The sequence below is a fragment of the Trichosurus vulpecula genome (assembly GCF_011100635.1).
Source record: "Trichosurus vulpecula isolate mTriVul1 chromosome X unlocalized genomic scaffold, mTriVul1.pri SUPER_X_unloc_1, whole genome shotgun sequence".
Taxonomy (NCBI): domain Eukaryota; kingdom Metazoa; phylum Chordata; class Mammalia; order Diprotodontia; family Phalangeridae; genus Trichosurus; species Trichosurus vulpecula.
This window is the reverse complement of record NW_023494377.1, coordinates 6,871,770-6,880,477: the sequence shown is the minus strand read 5'-3', so window position 1 is coordinate 6,880,477 and position 8,708 is coordinate 6,871,770. Positions and strand designations below refer to the sequence as shown.

The 8,708-nt window shown below is 47.8% G+C and overlaps 1 pseudogene; it reads right to left on the bottom strand.

The window, feature by feature from the left end:
- Positions 1-911, bottom strand: part of LOC118833037 — a 2,874-nt pseudogene extending 1,963 nt beyond the window's left edge.
- Positions 912-8,708: the final 7,797 nt, after the last annotated feature.

Here is an 8,708-nt window from a genome sequence, read left to right as displayed (position 1 = left end):
GGAATATGGTCTGGGAGCAGGGTGTCTGGGGGCTGCCTCTCTCAGGCCTCCTGTTCTCTGTTTTTAGCAATCAGTCAGTGGTTTTTGTTGGTCATATAGGCATTGTGTCAGGCATCAGACTTGAACTTGGGATTTTCAGGCTTGGACATTCATTGTCTCACCCTCGCCCTGCCCCCGCCCCCCCCTCACCTCCCTCTCCCCCTATCTCCCTCTCTCCCTCCTCTGTTTCTCCTCCCTTTCCCCCCTCTCCCCCTCCTTCCCTCCATGTCTCAACCTCCTCCTCTTCCTTCTCTCTCCCCTTCCTCTCCCTGTCTCTCCCCCTCATCCTTCTTTCTCCTCCCTTTCCCTATCCCTCCCTCCCTTTCTTTCTCCCCTTCTTTTCCCTCTCCCTTTCCTGTCCCTCTGCCCTTCTTCCTCCCTTCACTCTCTCTTCCTTTCTCTCCATTTTTCATCCTCCCCTTTATCCCTCTCCCTCCCTCTTTGCTTCTCCCCCTTGTCCCTCTCCATCTCTCTATCTCTCCCTCTCTCTCTCTTTCTCCCCTTCTTCTGCCACCTCCCTTCCCTGTCTCTCCCCCCCCCCACTTATCTCTCTATTAAGCCACTGACCCTGGTGACGTGAGAATTATGACCATGATGGAAGAGAGCAGTCAGAATTGTAACCAAAGCTAGGAGGTGGCAGGTCCCAGGATAGCTGCCAGAGTGCAGAGGAAGGTGGAGGGGATTCCACCCCCCCCAACCCTTTCCATGGGGCCGAACAAATCACCCAACAGGAGTCACTGCCCCAGCAGACAACATCTAGCTATTCCCCTGAGCCTGTGTTTCTGTCTGCAGACCCCAGCTCCTTTTGTGGTTGGGGGTTCTGACAAGTATGGTTTCTATAGGTTTGCTTACAGGATGTGGATGCTGCTCATAGCTGCTCCTGTTGGAAAGAAAAACAAATAGGCCTATAAAGGAGACGTAATTTGTGTGCTTCAGGCCAATGTCCCCCAGTTCAGTTGAAAGCCAGAGCCATTAGCATGGGACAGAAAGAAAGAGGAGGCTGGAAACTTCGCTGTAATGGTCCCAAATGGCAGTGGGGGAATTTATGGATGTGACTTGAGATGAATCAGCACCCTGTTAGGACAGGGAATGGTATCCCATTTATCAGTGACACTATTTGGTCCCAGGAGAGGGAAATGAAAACACACCACTAGATAAGACTGGTGATAAATGCAGATTAAGAATGTGTCTTTAGCAGTCTCCTGTTTGACATCGTTTGTGACTGTCAGGATAGGCCAGTGGCCTCTTGGACATACGGGAGGCTTCATCATGAGGAGATGGTCAAGAGCCTTGCCAGGGCTGGGGCTGCTTTCTATCTTTAAATGTCTACACTGATTGCCCAGGTTGTCACTTGGTTACAGGAAGCCTTGATTTGAAGCCTCCCCTCCCCAAAGGAAAAGCCTGTCGTATAGTATTGATCAGCAGCGTGCCCCAGTTGTGTAGAAAGCCACATCTTAGAGCCCCACACTGCTTCTGACTGGGGCCACATGATACACAGAAGGGATGGGGGAAAGTGTGGGGTGGGGAGCTTCTCGGGTATGTTTGTGGGGAGCACCTAGCTGTATGAACCCCTTGGACCTGAGTGTCATGGCCTACACTAGCAGAGGTGCCCACCTAGGCAATGCATGTGTGGGGCCACGGGACTGCCGGGTCTACACAGACTTTCTCATCTCCTGCCGTACTCCTGCTGCTGCCTGTGGGTGCAGCCCCTCTGCAGGCAAGGTCACTCGGCTGGCCTCCCTGGGGACTGACCCCTCACCTCCCTGGTAGCCCTCACTTGTTCAGCTCTGCATCCTGATATGCTGCTCCTGTTGTCTGCTGGGGCAGTGACTCCTGTTGGGTGATTTGTTCGGCCCCATGGAAGGGGTTGGGGGGGTGGAATCCCCTCCACCTTTCTCTGCACTCTGGAAGAGGCACAAGGAAGGCTACTAGTCACCCTGCATTGATTAAGCATTTCCTGTGTACCAGGCACTGTGCTGTGACTGGGACAGGACACACTCCCTGCCCTCTAGGAATTTACCTTCTAATGGAGAAGGACAGAAGGTAAGAGGAAGCTGACCAGTGGGGGATGGGGTGGAGGCACTTTGGAAGGGGCATGGTGGAAAAAGACAAGCAGCGAGACAGAAGCAGAACCTGGACAGGAATGACGGAGCGACTACGGTTGTCCTGGGCCTTGCCTTCAGATGGAGATTCTGAGAGGAATTGACCAGGTAAGAGGCTTGATGGGAGGGGGAGGAGGCTGCTGGGGTTTGGTGGAGAAAGAAGTGAGGAGAGGGATGGAGGACAAAGGGAAAAGAGCAAGTCCCTTTCCAGAGTGGGCTTCTTCCTCCAGGCTGCTTCTCTGGATTGCTACAGATGGCTGTCTGACTCCTAAGGGTATGTGCCCTCTGTAGAGCAGGCTGACTTTCTTTCCCAGGACCTCAGCAGTGCTCCTGAAGTCTTCTTTTAGGCAGCCATTGGCTCAGAGAGCATTGAGGTCTAAAGACTTCCTTGCCCTTCCTTGACTAAGGGTGAAGGGCCACTCCCAGTTCTGCAACCTTTACAGCCTTCTGGTTGGTTGGTAGGCAGGTCACACAGGCTAGGGGTCACTGAGGTCTCAGTCCTTCTCAAGCTGTGGGCAGTGCTCCTGAAGTCTTCTTTTAGGCAGCCATTGGCTCAGAGAGCATTGAGGTCTAAAGACTTCCTTGCCCTTCCTTGACTAAGGGTGAAGGGCCACTCCCAGTTCTGCAACCTTTACAGCCTTCTGGTTGGTTGGTAGGCAGGTCACACAGGCTAGGGGTCACTGAGGTCTCAGTCCTTCTCAAGCTGTGGGTGTAGCCACTCATTAGTCTCTCTTAACTGGGATCAGATGATCAGAGTTCCCTGGTCAGTCCCCTCTGCAGTGACATCTTCACCATCAGTGGGAAGCAGGAAGGCCAGAGAATAGAACTTGACTCAGAATGCCTGGCTTGGTGTCAGCTTCACAGAGATGGAGAAGAGTTGTAATGTGGGAGCAGAGCAGGGCAGGAAGGAGTCTTCTGGTTTTTACTCTAGGTAGAAGTTTGAAGGTTGCATTGATACTTTTTGTTGTTTAGACTTTACCTTCTTTCCTCCCCCCCCCCTTGCCCCCCACCTTATAGTCAGTGATCCATACCTGGGAACAGAAGATAAGAAAGGAATAAGGAATCAGAGAGGGAATGGGGAGATAGAGACAGATATGGAGGGAGAGAGATTGAGACAGAGATATAGAGAAAACACCCTCAGTAACCAACAGATCCACTGAGCCTGGCAGCATTCACAGTACTCCCCACCCATAATCCCCCAACTCTGTAAATAAGGGAGGGACTGGCATTTTCTTACTATCTCAGGCTGGTCTTGGTCAAGATCCTTGCTGGATCCAGCCTCATTTTGTCTGTCCTGTCCATTCTTCACTTTGTAGCCTGTAGGTTATTTTCCTGATTGTACTTCCTCAACATTTGCTGTTCTGTCTCTCCACATTGCTGTAGTTACTGTGCAGATCGTTTTCCTGCTTCTGTCTGCTTACTTCTCTCTGAATAAGTTCACGAAAGCATTCTTGTGCTTCTCTGAATGCCTTCTGTCCCAAAACACATTCCCTGCATTTTAACATGTGGGTGTATATTGTGTTACTGTGGACGCTATTAAAAATAGCTCTCAGTGCACAAGGGGCCATATGATGTGGCCATGAGGGAGGGGACCGGTTCAGAGTGTCAGGTGGCACAGCCTGCCCATCCCTTCTGCGTGCCTGTGCTCACATGTGCTCCCCGCACTATAGTTATTTCTTTCTTTTGAAGAGCATTGCAGGCAGGGAATTGAAGTGGTGAGATGGAAAGGTTTTCAGCTGCGTACCCCTAGATATTAGTTTAGAGATCTGGGCTTCTCGTCATTTCTGACCACCACCCAACTGACCAGTAACAGGGAATAACATACAGGCTTATTGAAGGTGGCTGCTGTTTTTTTCACTCTGTCCCAAACAAATAAGGGTGTGAATGAGCCAATAAGCAAATAATATTGAAAAATACAAGCACCATTGCTCATCACCTGTCATAAAGTGTAGGACAGTTCTCAACAGTTAACAGTGTGCTTAGAAATGATAGAATGTAATGATATATTTGCTTTCCATGGTCACTATGGGATTGCCACTTCTGTACTTCTCACTTTCAGTCTATTCTGTAACATTTCCTTTTTTCCATGGAGAAGGATAAAGATGCACATGTTTATGAAACAGGTCCTGCAGCGCTTTGCAGTGCAGCAGTTCCAGGGGCATCCTCATGCTCTTCCTGGTCCCTCTTCAGGTTTTATTTTGTTTGTTCGTTTATTTTTAATCCAGAAACTTTCACCTGTAGGAAAAAATGTTAGGTACTAGGACACTTACAGAAAATACGAAATGGTTATGTTGTCTCATCAACTCAAGAATTCCCTTAGAAGACACAGATCCCCACTCCTACCCCTACCCATGCCTCCCCATCCTGTGTGACTCTTGCCTGTTTTATCCCTTAGTTTCATCCCAGGGTGGATTCCACCCCCAAGCATTGGGACCGTCCTCGATTTTTCGTGATGCATGAATCATTGGGTTATTATTGTTGTTCAGTCATTTCAGTTGTGCCCAATTCTTCATGACCCCATTTGGGTTTTCTTGGCAAAGATACTGGAGTGGTTTGCCATTTCCTTCTCCAGCTGATTTTCCAGATGAGGAAATCGAGGCAAACAGGGTGAAGTAAATTGCCCGTTGTCACACAGCTAGTGAGTGTCTGAAGCCAGATTGGAACTCAGATCTTCCTGACTTCAGGCCCAGTGCTCTATCCTCTGCACCACCTAGCTGTCATAGTGTTATTACCAGTGGCTCAAGAGTGATGGTTAGCGCTATGATCCAGGGTATCTGATGAGAGAAGGACTTTTAGGTGTCTGGTTTTGTCATCTGTTGTTGAATGAAGGAATGAAACAAGCACTGATTAAGCACTTCCTGTGTGCCAGGCATTGTCCTCTTTCCTTCTTTTCCCACTCTTGCAGTCAGAAGACTATACTTCTCCCTACTGCTTCACAAGAGGCAAACCTGGATCCCTCTTTCCAAAGCTATTCTAGAAACAGCAATTTTGGGATGAAAGATGCTGTCAAAAGTGGTAGTGATCAGGTGTTTGTGCTTGGACCCTAAATTCCTACAGCCTCTGCTTGGGTGCCTGTGCCTCAACCCCAATTCCAAAATGTCCAGTTCTCATAAACATATACAGTTCTGAAAACATATTCTCTCTCAGGCTGTTTCTCTCTAGTTAAAGGGTAGCATGACTCAACTTATCTCTGCTTCTTCCTTCTTAAGAAGCTATGCGCAACTATAGACAGATTTCTGGATGCTGATAACTGACTATACATTGAGTCATAACCATATTTACTATTCACTGATCTTTCTAACATGTATCCTAGACATAGTATTTTGTCTAACAAGACAGTAGATGAGAAACTATTCCCCTTTAGAACCCGACCATAGTGAACTTAGTGACGTTTCACAGTAAAGACCACACCCCTAGTAACCCCACTGTGGGCTATTCCCTAGAGAACTCTGGGTAATATGCCTGTGCAATAGATACTAAATGTGCATGTTCCTTTAAGAACTAACCACTCCTTGAACATGCCCTAAACCACTCCCTAATCCCACCCCCAACATCTGACATGTCGTCGTTCCCGGGGCCCCCCCCCCCCCCCCCCCCCCCCGCCTTATCACCTATTAAGTTCTATAAAGATTCTCCCTGCACCTGTGTATGGTTGCAGGTTCCCTAAGAACTCTCTTCTCTGCTGAAAAAGTGTAATAAATCTTTGCCTCCTTGACTTAAAGAATGCTTGGGTCCGCAAATTCATTCCAGGAGGCCCCTTCCTGGGAACTTTGGTTTGGGATCCCTGCATCCCTGGGTTTCTTCTCCCCCTCTACATTTGTTTCTCCCTCTACAGTAGCACATGGAGCCTGCCACTGACAGGAATGAGATTTCCCACATGGACATATCCATCACTCTCCCAGCCCAGTGGTCATTGCGTAGCCCTTTCCGTGGTCTGTTGTCATACTAGAGTTTTGACTTGGTCCTTGGTTGCTCAAGAGAATTGAACTAAGGAAGGAAACAATGAACTTGCTATGTTGCAGATACTGTGCTAAGCACCAGGGACACAAATAGAAGCAAAAAAAGTCATTCTCTGCCCTCAAGGAGCTTACATTCTAATGGGGGAAGACACCACACAAAAGCGAGCTGATAAAGGTGGGAGCAGGGAGATGAAAGTACCCACTGCACATGATGTTGAACTCTGGAAGGTTGGGAGCAGAGCAGGTAAGAGAATGAAGATTGGTCTGCCTGGGCCCTTATACAAAATGGAGGCCCTAGGTAGAACTCACAAATGTAAAAAGGGCTGGCCTGGTGGGTGGGTGTTCCAGGGTAAGGAGGCTGCAGGGATAAGTTGGATGTTCCATGGTGGGGAGATGCCACATGTTGGGAGAAGTGCCAGGGTTAGACTGTAACTTGTATGGGACGGGAAATTTAAACAATAGGAGAGTCATTTCAAGGTGAATACAAAGTGAATTTGTTGGATACGACCCCATGAGGCAGGCGTCACATCTCAGTGATTCTCCCCCCTTCTATCCCTCTTCGCCATTGGCTGGGAGGCGGGCTTACAATCTAGGTGCAAAAAACTAGAGAGAGAACTAGGAAACCAGGTAGAACCGGTCCATTTATGCTTTCTTTATCTGGAACTCAACTGCCAGGGTGGCGTCCAAAAGTCTAGGAGAAGAAATGAGGGAGGGGAGGGGAGGTGGCCAATTCCTTCGGCCTGTTAAACCTGAAAATTTGGTTGAAGGAAACAACAGAGCTAGGTGATAGAAAAATCCATGTTGTTTATTATTTTCCCTTAAAGCATAGCGGAGCTAGCTTACTTGTACGTACAAGGAGTCAGAGCATAGGCTCTGGCTGCCTGAACAAAGCAATGAGAAAACTTATATACATTATTTTAGCAGACCCAGCAAGCCTGTACTACCTCACTTTCCATGACCCCCATGTATGTTTAACCATGATACAAGAAGAGGATTTTCCTTAATGGAATAGAGTTGTAAAGGATGTTGACAAAAGTCAGTTGAAACTACAGCCCAGCGTCTCTGTGTCTCATTACATTCCATAACATAGTATATACTTGTAGAATGTTAAGCAAGGTAATCTCTCTTGGGGTTAGGGTAATGTCCTTAGGTCAGTCTAATCTGGCCTTGTTGACAGAGGTAAGGGTATTTCCTGAGCAAACTTTAGAGAGAACAAAGAAGCCCAGGTCCTGGATCTTCATCCAGTTACTGATTAATGGAGGCTCTGGGTCTGGTTGAAATAAGAAATGATATAAAATAGTATAATATTTTCCACAGGCCTCATTCAATGCAGATCACAGTGACCCTTCCCTTATTTGATGAGTTTTCATTCTAGTTCTGAGGAGGGGGCAGGAAAGACGCTCCCCACCCCACCCTGGATTCTGAATTCCTGGAGGTTGAGTAATTTGACCCTTGCACTCACACAGATCCTAAAATCTATCTATAATCCCTGAGCCTTTATAAGTTCATTTGGGTAAAGGAACTATCTCCCACCCGTCACACTCAAACTGAAGCACAGCATTGAAGTCCAAAAGGCCTGGAGCAGACCTATTCCTCTTCCAAACTTCCCTATTTCTGTCAAGGGCACTTCCTTCCAGGATCCAGTTTGCAGCCTCAGTGTCATGTTCACGGCTTTGCTTTCTGTCCCCCCCAGACATTGACTCAGTTGCCAAATCTTGTTACTTCTACCTCTGCCTCTCTTTTATCCCTTTTATCCCTCTCTTAGTCTCTACATTAAACATGGCCACCACCTAATTGGATCCTTCCTCAACAACTGGTCTCCTTGCCCCAAGTCTCTCTCCACTACAGCTCACCAAATGGATGCTACTAAAGTGCAGGCCTGCTCATGTTGCTCCACTACTCAATAAATTGCACTGGATACCGATGGCCTCTAGCATTAAATCCAAACAACTCCAGCCTCCTTTTTCAGCCTTATTATACGTTTCTCCACTTCATGGACTCAACAATTCAGCCAAATTGGCCTTCTTGCTGGTTTTCACATATGACACTCCATCTCTCATCACTGTGCTTTTGCCCTGGCTGTCCCCTTGCCTGATATGCCCTCTTTCCTTGATGGGCCTTCTTAGAATCCTTCCTTTCCTTCACGACTCAGGCCAGGCACCATCTTCCACATGAGAACTTCCCTGATCTCCTCTGCCACTAGGGTCTTCTCTCCCAAATCATCTTGCTTTTGTTTGTCTATCTTGGCAATGTTTATGTATTTTTCAAATCTGTGAGCCCCTTGGTCATTTGTGCCTCTTGTATTTACCAACCAATTCTAGTCATGTATTCATTCTCAAATTCAAGGCCTTGTTAATACCTGGTTTGGTCATGAATAAAAGCCTCATGCTGTCTCCAGGCTGTAGATGGGGGGGGGCAGGGTTAAGGGGGTACGATGCTTCCTGTTCCCAGATTTTGTCATGTAGCACCCCCTCTTAATAGTTGCAGAGCCCCTGAGGATAGTGATTATGGCTCATTTGGTTATGGAAATCATTACCCTCTGCTCCTACTGAGGGTAATTAGGCATCCAGATGACTGGCTGCAAGTACCTATTTCCTTTACCTGAATC